This window comes from Alexandromys fortis, unplaced genomic scaffold (genome assembly GCF_014885135.2).
Source record: "Alexandromys fortis isolate MF-2015 unplaced genomic scaffold, M_Fortis_MF-2015_v1.1 scaffold_17, whole genome shotgun sequence".
NCBI classification, from domain to species: domain Eukaryota; kingdom Metazoa; phylum Chordata; class Mammalia; order Rodentia; family Cricetidae; genus Alexandromys; species Alexandromys fortis.
The window spans coordinates 6199336-6212307 of NW_026067896.1; the positions used below are offsets into that span (position 1 = coordinate 6199336).

At 40.6% G+C, this 12972-nt stretch overlaps 1 long non-coding RNA gene across 1 annotated transcript; it reads right to left on the reverse strand.

Moving 5' to 3' along the window:
• On the reverse strand, window positions 1–9085 carry LOC126513699 (uncharacterized). Its single transcript, XR_007595418.1, has 3 exons — window positions 9037–9085; window positions 8257–8326; window positions 1–690 (listed from the first exon to the last, which is right to left on the reverse strand). It is a non-coding gene; the product is annotated as an uncharacterized lncRNA (long non-coding RNA).
• Window positions 9086–12972: the final 3887 nt, after the last annotated feature.

Genomic DNA, 12972 nt, shown 5'->3' on the forward strand with positions numbered 1-12972 from the left:
TATTGGCAATAGGAGAACACATTTCGGGGGCAGGTGATCTGGTCTTCATTGAAAACATCTGTGGCTGTGACGGAACTATGACAACAGCAAAACGTAAAGAGACAGGTTGCGCTCAGTACACTGCAAGGCCTTTCCATCTGAAGGGCATTTCCTGTTAGTTTTTGTTTTGCTTTTATGTCAGAAATAAAGGTTTGAAAGTTACAAGTTACAAATGCAATCTAAGTTGCTGCACGACATTGAGTGACCAAACAATACGACCAGAATTCAGAATTCTGAGTAGACCTTAAATTAATTGGCTGGTATGTTTCTGATATTAACATTGTTTATCCATTACTTAAACATGATCACCCTTGATCCCAGAAAATGTCAGATGAGAAAGATCTGTGGGTTTGACCCTGGCTGTGGTTCAACTTCTGCTATGTCTTGGCTTGACCTATGCCAGTGTCCTGAAGTCATTGCTTCTCTTCCTTCTGTATATTGTCTGCTTGCAGCAGGGGGCAGGATGTTGAACCTTCGCTTATTAATCATTCTGTTGCTAACGACTGTGTCTTCCCAGGTTCACAGGAGTCTCAAGCTGGTCACAGTGGTGATGCAATGGTTTTCTGTGAATCATTTCAGACTCCCTGGGAAGGCCTTGCCTGCCCTTATGTGCCATCTGTCCAGCCATCTGTGTCTTTCTTATCCTGGTCCCTAAAAAGAACTAAGTTATTATATGTTCCATTCAGTCAACAAACATCACTAGGCATCAACTATGTGAGGAAGGATCGATAGGTGTGGTGAGAAAGAATTTCTTCTCAGGGAAAACTTTGCTGGGAAGAGTATACAAAAATTTTCTTCATGCTAAAACATGTACTCAAGAATCAGTATTTCATTCAGCTTTTCAGCTACCAAGAGAGACTGAAAGTTATTTTTCATTCCATCTTTACACACATTTGAGTGCACACATGTGTATATAGCATTAGTAGTGGTGTGGTATTTGAAATAGCAGTAGTCAGTGCTTATCCTAGGCATCATGAATGTAGGTGACACTGTTTCCACCATGTGATGCTTGCCTCTACCCATTTCTTACCCTTCAGTGAGTAAGCTAATCCAGAAATAAAGTCTAGATGGGCTCAGCAGGAGAGAGAATCTTAAAAGGGGTGTTCCCTTTTGTATGTGCCACCACGTCCCTGCGTGTTCTTTTCACTCTCATGTGTTAGGCTATGTTTGTATCAATTAAAAAATATACCTGTCAAGAAGCAAGATGGGTAGAGAACACTTGATGAACACTTTACTATGTAAAGTACATTTCCAGCTGTGATATACACGTATAGAGATGGATATAGACATATTTTATATTTCTATGCCAGATGTTGAATAAGTGCAAAAGAATTTCATTTAATCATTCACAGGAATTCATTGACACGGTTTTTTGTTTTGTTTTGTTTTGTCTTTTGTTTTTGTTTGTTTTTGGCTTTTTGAGACAGGGTTTCTTTGTGTAGCTTTGGAGCCTGTCCTGGAATTCGCTCTGTAGAATACGCTGGCCTCAAACTCACAGAGATCCACCTGCCTCTGCCCCGAAGTTCTGGGATTAAAGGCATACACCAGTACACACGCAAACTAAGGCTCAGGGATATTTTTATAATTTTTATAATATTCATGTTTATGTTTTGAAAACTTCCTACATGTATGTAATATATTTTGGTTATATCTACCTTCACACTCCTCAGAATCCTGCCTAACACATATCCCTCTCAACTTCATGTCCTTGTTTTGTTTTTTTATATTTTTTTAACCGACTGAGTCTGATTAGTGCTGTCCTTACACACATGGGCGTGGGGTCAAATACTGGTCCGTGGTCAGCCTAATGTAGTAAATGAAAACTCAGTAATCAGCAGGTGGCATCTTGAAAAAGGGTGGTTTTCCAAGGGTGAGGATGTGTAGGGAGCCCACAAGGCACAGAGATGTCTACGGGAAGGACATGTGATATTTGCAATAGAAATGAGCATCTCAAGGAGTCATTACCATACCTAGCTCAGAAAAGAAAAAAAAAAGAGACAGAGAGAAGGTCGCTGCTGAAACTCCATGAAGATATGTTGAAAGATAGGTCATGATAAGGGAACTATTAAATGAGGTGAGGACTGGATGGGAAAAGGATATCCACTCAAAGAAAAACATACTTTGATCTTGCTCTTTCCACCTTCCAGTTTCCTGGAGATGTATCTGCTTAATCAGCCCATCCAATGGCAGAGGCAAGAGAGCCTGTGATTAATGGTAAAAAGTCAGCATCCGGGAGGGGACAGACAGAATCACCGGTCTAAATGCCTTGCCCAGATTCACGCAGACAGTGAAGGGTGGTGCCAACAGTCGGTCAGCTGTTCTCTCTGCTCTAAAGAGCACACGGCTTCCATTGTGACTAATTATTTCCCAGTAAATTGTTTTAATAACTATTTCAGGAGTCACAATATATTCTGGACCAAATAGAATGTTTGTACGGTATACTTTATAAAAACCAAGACATTGTAGTGCATAAGGAGTAAATTTCTGGTCAATCAGAGTTGCTTAAAGACAACTGTGATCCATTAATGAGGATATTCAAACCTCCCAAGCATTCAGCAAGTGTGTAGCTTGTTACCGAATGGATACATGATGATTTTCTAAGACCCAATTGTGTGCTCTCGAAATGTATAGGCTGAAATCCTAACCTGTGCATTGATGATCTTAGGAGGCAATGCCATTGAGAAGTGATTAGTTCCCGAGGGAAGTGTTCATGCGAACAAGTTATGAGAACAATACAAATGGAGGCAACCCCAATAATAACGCCATTCCTGAAATAAAGGGGAGGGTTAGGATGTTAATTTAATTTCCAGTTTGAAAGGATCTCTGGAAGTCTGAATTTGATTTAGCACCTTCTTACCGGTTCTGATGTAAAAGCACTCGTTACTTCACAAGCATAGGTGGCCGCTCTGTTGTAACAGCTGTAAACACCTTGAATAGTAAACGGGCTAGAAGCCTCTTAGGTTCTAAATACTAGCCCTAGAAAGGTCTTCTGGAGTTATATTTTTAATTCCTTTCTCACATGATACCATGTCAGTCTTTAAGAGTGTTTTCATGTTTTCAGTTTGACCACTGTGTCTTCTTTCCAAACTACTTTTCCTTTAGTAAAAGTTATCTTCTATACACTATTTGACAGGCTCCTTAAAAAACTTTCACTGGGATTTAAAAGAAATGGTACTCTAGACACATAACCGGGAAGAGAGCCCTGCAGATGTGATAAGGGGCATGGTCTGCCTAGGGAGAAATCGATTACTGTGACCCTGCTAAATGGACACAGCACTAGACAGACTCTGTAGACTTAGTGATATATCCATACAAAAGTTCTTTTCTCGGCTCTCATCAGAAAAGATTTCTCACGCAGCAACCGCCAACATAGAAACCCCGACTGGTCAATGTGCAAAGAGTAAGTGAGCGTGAAAGGTTCAGCCCCAAATAGGACATATATATATCACAGCCTTTCCCCAAGGCTCAGAGAGCGTTGCAAAAGAGGAGGCCAAAAGACTGGAGGAGCAAGAGGCTATGGATGGCTAGAAGTAAACTGTCTTCTGAACACAACAAGGCCGTGGTGTATCCCAACTCACAGTGCTTGAGAGAGCATACATAAGGCCAGTGCAAATTCAAGCCAAACAAAATCCCAGCATGGATGGGTGAGGCAGGCACTAATCCTACCCCTAAGTGAGGAACTAATGACAATCAATCGCTTCTGGAAGAGGAGAAGTCCCTTTTCTTAAGGGCATGATTCCTGATAAGTGGACCATGTTCAAGGGAACAGTATCACACCCAAGAGTATTTGGACAACACACACTGGATTATATGGGTTTTTAATAAATAAACAAAGGAGCAGGGCGATGGTGGCGCACGCCTTTAATCCCAGCACTCAGGAGACAGAGGGAGAGTCTATGAGTATCATGTCTTGGCACTGAAGCCATAGCTGTGAGCTCACATCTCACGAGAGAGAGAGAGAGAGAGAGAGAGAGAGAGAGAGAGAGAGAGAAATAGAGAGAAGTAAAAACAGCAGCATGGGATTTTGAAACCTCAAAGTCCACCTCTTCAAACAAGGTCTTACATTCTAATCCTTCCCAAACACTTCCACTAAATAGGAACTAAGTATATAAAGCAACAGAGGCCACTTTCATTCAAACTACCACACAATTCTCAGCTGCTATTATCATCTATCACAGCCTTACATCCATTTCGGTATTTGTGCAGTGTAGTGGTCACCGTGCTTGCCTGACAATGCTCTATCTGTATCTCCGAAACATCTTGCCATGTCTTGTTCAAGCCCAGTATTACATATTAATATGTCTCCTCTGTGAACCAGGATTTTGAGAAGCAACTTTTGGAATTTTTAATGAGACTATAGAAGTACATTTATATACTAGAATTCTTGAAAGTTCTCCAAGAAAGCCAATTAAAATCTTGAGACTTAATCCCGCTGTCAATATTATTACATATTTCCTTCGGAAAGATCTGCTATTTTCAGCTATGAAAATAAAAAGGAACTAGCTTGTAAACATTTTCTTTTCTTTTCTACAAAAGTAGAAATCTCATCAAAGAAACTTTAACACATTGAAATACAAAATGACTCTAAGACCCCTTTATTCTGTGGCTCCCAGTTTGAAAGCTGTGTCTTTAAGCACAAACAATATACACTTTGTTCCCCCTCTTCAACACGAGTGGTGTGTTAAATGGAAAGGACAGACATTAGAGAGTAAAATAAATTATTTGTCAACACTTTTAAGAAGGAAGTTATTACAATTTTTTTTCACAAATTGCTTTTTGAAGTAAGCAGGTTGAGTGTACTTGAAAAAAAAACATTGGAAACGGTCCAGGATATTCTGGAAATCATGAACACTAACAAATGTAGTTAAATCTGTGAGACCAGATGGTAGCTACCTGAACTTTTAAATTAACCCAGAGATGAAACCATTGAATTGTTAACCAAAATGCAAAACTCTTTCTTTAGAAGTATAATGTTGGAATAAAAAAAAAAGGCAGATTTCCAGAGTCACCCTGAGCCTCAGAAGATTCCCCTAGAAGACTGGTCACTGAGGTTAAGGGGCAATGGTAAGTGATGGATTAATGCCCACATTAAAATTCCTAATCTAAGAGGATGTCCTGCTGGCCCAGTGAACTTACTGAGAATAAGAGAGGCAAAACCTTATATTCCAAACAGCAGCAGGGACCCTGTTTGGTGTTTGGTACAAAGATTCCCAGGGAAGCTGGACGATGGTGGCACACGCCTTTAATCCCAGCACTCGGGAGGCAGAGGCAGGCGGATCTCTGTGAGTTCGAGACCAGCCTGATCTACAAAGGGAGTTCCAGGACAGGCTCCAAAGCCACAGAGAAACTCTGTCTAGAAAAAAAAAAAAAGATTCCCTGGGAAAAATACATCTTAAAATGTTCCCAAACCCATGTATACCAATTTAATATCTGTAGAAATCAAATTTATGTAACGATATTTAAAGTCAGTGGCTATTTCAGGACTTGCTTTTTGTGTCTCCCACCACTGTGAGGCAAAGGCCTCATAGAAGGTGGCCTCAGAAGATGGCATCCTGTGTACTAGTTTTTCATTCGGTTGTAGTCAAGGTCAAACCTGTTGAAACTGAACAGGAAGGTAAATAGGCTCAGAGACTCAAACCACACATAGCAAGTGGACAGTAGAAAACTACTAAAGGGGAGGGGAGCGCATGGAACATTAAAGGGACATGGCCAGAGGCAGCTTGACTAGCATGCCATGTGACTAGGTGGGCAGCCAAGGTGTGGAGCAGAAAGCATCCATCACCAGCGTTCTGTCCTTGCTCTGTCCTCATGGGTAGCATGGGTAGCATGGAATGGCGGGTATTGTTACATCAATGATCGTGCCAACCACATTTCTAAGAAAGAATTCTAAGGAGAAGGGTGGTAGAAGTCAAACGAGGTCACTAAGTGAGAAGCGGCAACTCCATTAGCCGAGTCAGTTGGGAAAACATCGTGCATGAGAAGTGAGAACTCATTCGTCCCTGAGAGCACAGGCCTGAGTGTACTCTCAGGGAGTTGTCCTGTTGACGGAAGCTGCCCTACGTCACCTGCTTGCTGTGCTCGCAAACGGAGAAGCAGGAAAAGCTCTTGTGTTTCTGCCAACCAGCCACCGTCAGAGTTCACAAATATTGTCGGCTAAGAGAATTCACCCGCAATACTAGTGCGACCTTTGCCAATGGATGAGTTGGTGGAGATTTTTAAGGGGTTGGAATTTTTACATTTCCTGTGTATCTTGAAATAATAATAATAAAAAAAATAATTTGAAGATCTGAGAATTGCTTTAATCTACTATTTGGGAATCCACTATGGTGTGTGTGTGTGTGTGTGTGTGTGTGTGTATGTGAAAGAGAGAGAGAGAGAGAGAGAGAGAGAGAGAGAGAGAGAGAGAGAGGTGGGGGGGAGTGGGAGAATTAGGAAGAGGATGCTGAAGGAGGGGAGAAAGAAGTAGAGAGAGAGAGGGGCATCCCACACAATGATTTGGATGCTGTGCAATTTGTTTCAGTTCTCACAACAGGGTCTCTCTGTGTATAACTGAGGGGTCTGGTACTTGATATGTAGACCAGGTTGGCCTTAAGTGCACAGAGATCAGTATGGGATAAAAGGGTACACCGCTATGCTTAGTGCATTAAAGTGTTTTAATGATATACATTTCTTATATATAACACTCAAAGTATTTTAGCACCGGGAACCAACATAAGGACTAACAACTTCAATTATTATTTTAGATGAAACTGCACATGCTTCTCAAACAAAATCTTAATCCTCATTGTTACCTTTAGTCTAACAGATGGATAAATAATAAAGTACCATTAGAATTAAGTTATGGTTCTCAGTTATACTCACTGATACATCTTCTCTCCCATTGGAGTATTTCTCATGACTGGGTTTAATATTCATTCACAAATATCCACCTCCTTAATCCTTTAGGCTAGCCAGGTAGTAGTGGTGGTGGATGCCTTTAATCCTAGCACTCGGAAGGCAGAAGCAGACGGATCTCTGTGAGTTCGAAGTCAGCCTGGTCTACAAGAGCTAGTTTCAGGACATGTTCCAAAGCTACTGAGAAACATTGTCTCAAAAAAACAAAACAAACAAACAGAAAAAAGTTCCAGGCTAGTCTAGGTTTGTCCACTTCTGGATTCTAGTACCTTGGATGCTATCTGATATGTTATGTTTTCAAGGGAAGAATTGCAGAACAAATGTCAGGTGTGAAGGAAACCAGTGGTCAGGAGAAAAGATGCCAGGTGATGGAGAGCCAACATGAGTCAGCCTGGGCTTGCCTCAGCACAGCCAGAGTCCACAGACAGAGCCAGAACCTGGCTTGGTAATATAATTTCTTTTTGGTTTTTCGAGACAGGGTTTATTCTGTATAACAGTCCTAGTTGTCCTGGAACTAGCTCTTGTAGACCAGGCTGGCCTTAAACTCACAGAGATCCACCTGCCTCTGCCTTCCAATGCTGGTATTAAAAACGTGCACCACCACGAGGCACAAACATCCAGCTTTCTATAGACCAATCAGGCGCTGTAGGCAGGCAAGGTGAAACAGCAGCACATCTTTACATAGTTAAACAAATGCAGCATAAACAAATGTAAGATACTTTACATAACTAAACAATTATTTTGCAACACAAACAAATGTAACACATTATCTTTACCTAGTTAAAGTAATATTCCACAACAAGGTTCATTTGTTTCATGGTTTTTGATTTGATTATTTGTCCTGAGACAGAGTCTCACTGTATATTCCTGGCTATCTGGAACTCACTATGCAGACCAGTCTGGCCTTGAACTCAGACTGCCTTTGCGTCCTGGGTACTGAGAATAAAAGCTTGTAATACTATGTCCAGCTTTACAAGTATGCTTCTTTAAAACTTGAATTCCAGTTGTAAAATAAGGAATTTACTTTTCAGGTAAGGCATATATTCGATCCCTGCTCTTGATCACCTATCTTTATATTAACCTTAGTTTGCTATTATGAACCTTAAAATTTGTACTTAAACACAGAATTTAGATATTATTAGATTTCTTTTTCAAAATTGTCAATGTCAACAAACTTAGGAGCCTACCAGTGTCCATAGTCTCTCCAGATCAAACATTGAAATATACATTAATATCTGTATCTCTCTCATCATTACTATTTATTTCCCCAGAGTCATTTTAATGATCTCAAGCTTATACTGGTACTTAGAAATGCTGACAGACCTTTTCCAGGCTCCCAAGACATCTTCCGAATTTGGCTGCATGTTTTTGCCTTATGGGACAAATTTGAATCCTGTGAATCAAATTTTAATTAAAATAAATTACTTTGACTGCAGGGTTTCTGATGTTTTTAGTTGCATGATTTTAATTATTCATTTTAAGTAAAGAGCAGAGTTTAGGAAAAACTGGCAATGATGAGAGGTTTTTTTTTTTTTCCAAAACAAAACAGAAATGGGCAGAAGTCAAGGTAACCAAAGCTAATAAGATCTGGCTAAGTTTATTTTAAAAAGTAGAATTCTAAATTATAACTAAATTTGACTACTTCTTTTTCCCAAAAATCAGTAAAGCAAAGGAAATATCCCCTTTTTCAAGTTCTAACATCTACTAAAAACAGCAGCAAAATACAGCAATGTGTGTCGTCTAAGGAGAAAATTAACAGGAGTGCCTTAGCTTCCAATGAGAAATTGCAGCCATCAGGGCTGGGGATTTTTCAACATCTGGTGCGTTGGGGTCCCCGGGAAAGGGTCTCGGGCAAATCAGAACACATGGGAATGCAGAGTATGAACAACTGCCTAACAAGCTTTATTTTTCATGGCTTTTTATACAGACTAAAAAGCATTACCTCAACTCTGAAACCCTTTACCCATGTACATGATCATGAGAGACTCTTACCTCACCTTGCAAGAAACAATGCCTCAATAAAAAGCAGTAATAAATATAAAAAGAAGTACATAGAAACAAAGCAAAAAGTATCCAGAAGCAAAGCACTTCCTTAACCTATACCTGGTAGAGCCTGAAGAACTGAGCTCAAAGGCCGCTTCCTTACCAAGGGTACAGATTCCGACAGAGCATTGAGAAACGCGAAGAGGAAGTTTGCTTTCATCTATGCTTGGTTTGCCAAGCAACCGTTTCCCAACGTCGTCTCATCTGTCCCAGGAGGAGCCTGCACTCTAAGCCAGTTCTGTGTCTCCATAGGGATTGATGACACAGACAGTTTGCTCACGAGTCAATGGTGCCTGTCCTAACCTAGGAAGAGAAACGAAGGATTATCAGAAGGAAAGAGAATGAGAGTTTGAAGAGATACCGTCTGCCTCTACCCGAAGATCCAGGAAGTCTAGAGAACTGGGAACTTCTGGGACAGTCTGGTTTCCTGCCCCACATCAGCCTTAGCCAGTTCAGTGAAGCCACGAATTCTGGTGCAGCTAGTGTGTGCTAGGAATATGTTTCTCGGACTGAATTAGAGATGCGCACCTGATCCTCTTACAGACTTCATTGTGCGTTAACTAGCCACAGAGAAGGGATTCAAAATCACTGATTGTACCAGCACTCTCAATTGTATAGGGAAGGATGCCAAGAGAAATGAATTTCAGTTTGTTATGTTGAGCCTAGTCACAGTACAAAGGGGAGGATAAATAGTCTACTGCCTTTTTCATACACCATATCAACGGTGAGTCAGGTAATAATTTGGAGAAAATACTTAAATCATTAATAATAAATACACAATCACTTCAGGGGCATTCTGAGTCAAGGTTACAGGATCCTGAAATTCAGAATACCAAGAGGGAATTCTCAGATCAGATCAGAGGAATGAAAATTTAGAGAATTTTGTAGTAGTCTCTGCTCTCTGCTTTTGATTCTGTCTGTCTGCCTGCCTGTCTCTGTGCGCCTCTCTCTCTCTCTCTCTCTCTCTCTCTCTCTCTCTCTCTCTCTCTCTCTCTCTCTCTCTCTCCTCCCTCCCGCTCTTGTGAACACAGAAGACTGGTGATATGCCCTGGAGTGGCTCTTCCATCACACATGCCTTTAGAGAAAGAGAAGAGCTTTAATGGAAAGCACAATACAAACAACTCGGAACAAGGGCCTGAAACAGACCCCCCTGGTGACTCTTTTCCCACCACAACTGTAAGCAGGAAGCTGTACCAGGACCCGGGAGGAATGTAGAAATAACAAGTGCCATCTGAGAGGGAGAAGGACTAGGCAATCCATCCATCTGACTTGCCCTTTAAGTTGCCCATTTATTTACTATGAAGATGAATAGGTCCTGCAGCTTCACTGTGCTTAAAACAAGCTTGTGGCCAACTACAGATGTCCAGGGTATGGTACTGCTTCTAAAATTAGGATGACATTCTATCTGTGTTTTGTAGTAACACCCAACCTTTAAAAGTCCCATGGAATAAAGAATGAGACCAGGTCTGGAGAGATGGCTCAGAGGTTGAGAGCACTGGCTGCTCTTCCAGAGGTCCTGAGTTCAATTCCCAGCAACCACATGGTGGCTCACAACCACCTGTAATAAAATCTGGTGCCCTCTTCTGGCCTGCAGGGACGCATGCAGACAGAACACTGTAAACAAAAATAAATAAATATTTAAAAAGAAGATCAGTTGAAAAAAAAAAAAAAAAAAAGAATGAGACCAGGCTGAAATGTTGCCAATGACCAAAGCCTGTATAATTCAGTCAGCTCAGCTTTAGAAGCAATGAGGTTACAGAAATCAATGAGAAATGATGCAGTGTGGTTTGCAATGTGTAAGTCAAACCACATAAAATTTTAGGTTAGATTTTTGTCTGTGTTTAAAAGACAAATGTGGTGAATTGTTTAGGGATAGCTAGCAAAAGAATCAAACTTAATTTAATAAATGTGCAGAAGGCCGAGAGGTTTTAAAAAAAATAGCCATTTGTAAGTCATAATTTTAAAAGTTTCATAGTTACATTTGCAAGTTTTAGTAGTTTATCATTTAAAAACATAGTAATCTACAGTTTAAAAGATGTTGCCATCTTGGCAGGGATTACTGTAGTTCTGTGGTTTTGGATTGTAGTACTTATTCCTTTTTATTAAAATTGGTATATCTTAAGATTGAAAACTTATAGAGTTTGATAAATTGCGATGAATGATTCAACACAGCCATGTAACCAATGCTCAAATGAAGAACTAGGATGCGGTTACCATCCCCGAAGGACTCCCCATAAGCACTCCCAGGCTCCAGAGTTTTCTACCCTGCAAAAACAACCTGACTGCTAACGGTAGAGTTCTTACCGGGTTTTGAAACTTATACCTCATATCCCCTTGTAGCAGCCTCCTTTTGTTCAGCTTGACATTGAGTTTCCCACCAGCTGTCTTCTGTTTCTGCTTGCTTCCTGTCTCCGTGGAGGTGTAATTTTTATCAGTAGCATCGCCAAAGCTGCTCTTGTGAAACAGTGTCCCTTCATTTTTTGTTCTTCTAATCAATACACCACCAGCACTGTGCTTCTATGGTGCCCACTCCACACAGTGTTTCCTTACTTCTCTCCATAGAAGTCTAAAAATCATGGACACTGCAGGGCACAGGGAAGGCCCCAGCATTGCAGGTGCATGTTCCACTGCTACTCTGTGTACGGGAAAAGCAGCTCCCACAGTTGCTCAAGACATGAGTGGCAACTTAATAAAAGTACTTGACTCTACCTCAGAAACTCGCAGGAGACCACATCTTTAAGGGGACAGTATCTCTCATAAAAAGGAGATTGTTTTTGTCCATAACCTTTGGAATAAAACTTTTTAAAAGTATAATATCACATTTGATTCACTGGATTCAGAAAACCTAGACTGGCTTCAGCTTGTGAATCAGGACATTTACTAAATGGAACTGTTGCCTGGGGCTGTGGCTTGATGGGAGCCACACACACACAAGACCCCAAGTTTGGTTCTGGACACAACAACAGCAACAGCAAAACAGCAACAACAAAAGCATCATAATAATATTAACAACCATAATAATAAATAATAATAATGAGAGGTTATAGATGTGACCATGAAATATAAATAATGAATTAAATATATCAGAATGATGTAGTAGCCAGGTAGCAAGTGGAGGGACAAAGCCCTTAGCTACCACAAAGAAGCACCCCCTGCACAGCAGCGTGCACCCTTGCTGTGGCTGGCTGGGCGTCTATATTTAGTTGTCTTCTGCTACTGAGCCAGATGAACGCTGCTCCTTCTCTCGTTTAGCTTTGGATAATGGCCAAATACCAGAATCTACTATTCTTTAAATAGCGGAGCTCCCATCTGTTCACAATAGGGAAAAATCAAGATGAGGAATATGCCATGATCTCTTGGCCACTCCTGTCTATTAGACTGGGAAAGATTTGAAGCATGTGTCATGTGATTTCATCCTCCTCATTTTTGAGGTGCGGAATTTTAAAATTGTCAGTGCACAGTATTTCATAGCAGCACTTACTCCACTTTTTCTTGGGAGATGATTTGCATAACTAATAATAGGCGAGATAAAACCAAAGTATAGGATGACCTTTAGTAGGATATTTTTATATTTTTCCCATGTATCTATATTGTCCTCTCAATTTCCTGAAATATGACTCACAAGTCTAGTATGATCCATGAGTCCTTTCATGGATCAATCAACTAGTCTAGGGGTGGAGGGAAGGCTGACGTCATAAAAGCATATAGCAGTCTCCTTTGAGAAAACTTGTAAAATGCAAGTAACTCAGTTAACAAACACAGGTGTCCAACACAAAAATCTTAGGCCTTTGAACAGTGTGTTTGGTTCTGGCCTTCTATCTTGACTCCATATATACATATATTAGTATTTGAGATTATAATGTAATTACATAATTTATCCTGCCCATTTCCTCTTCCCGACTTCTCCTATGTACTTTCACCCTCTGTTTGCTTGTTTGTTTGTTTCTCAAGACAGGCTTTCTTTGTATAACAGTCCTAGCTGTCCTGGAACTAGCT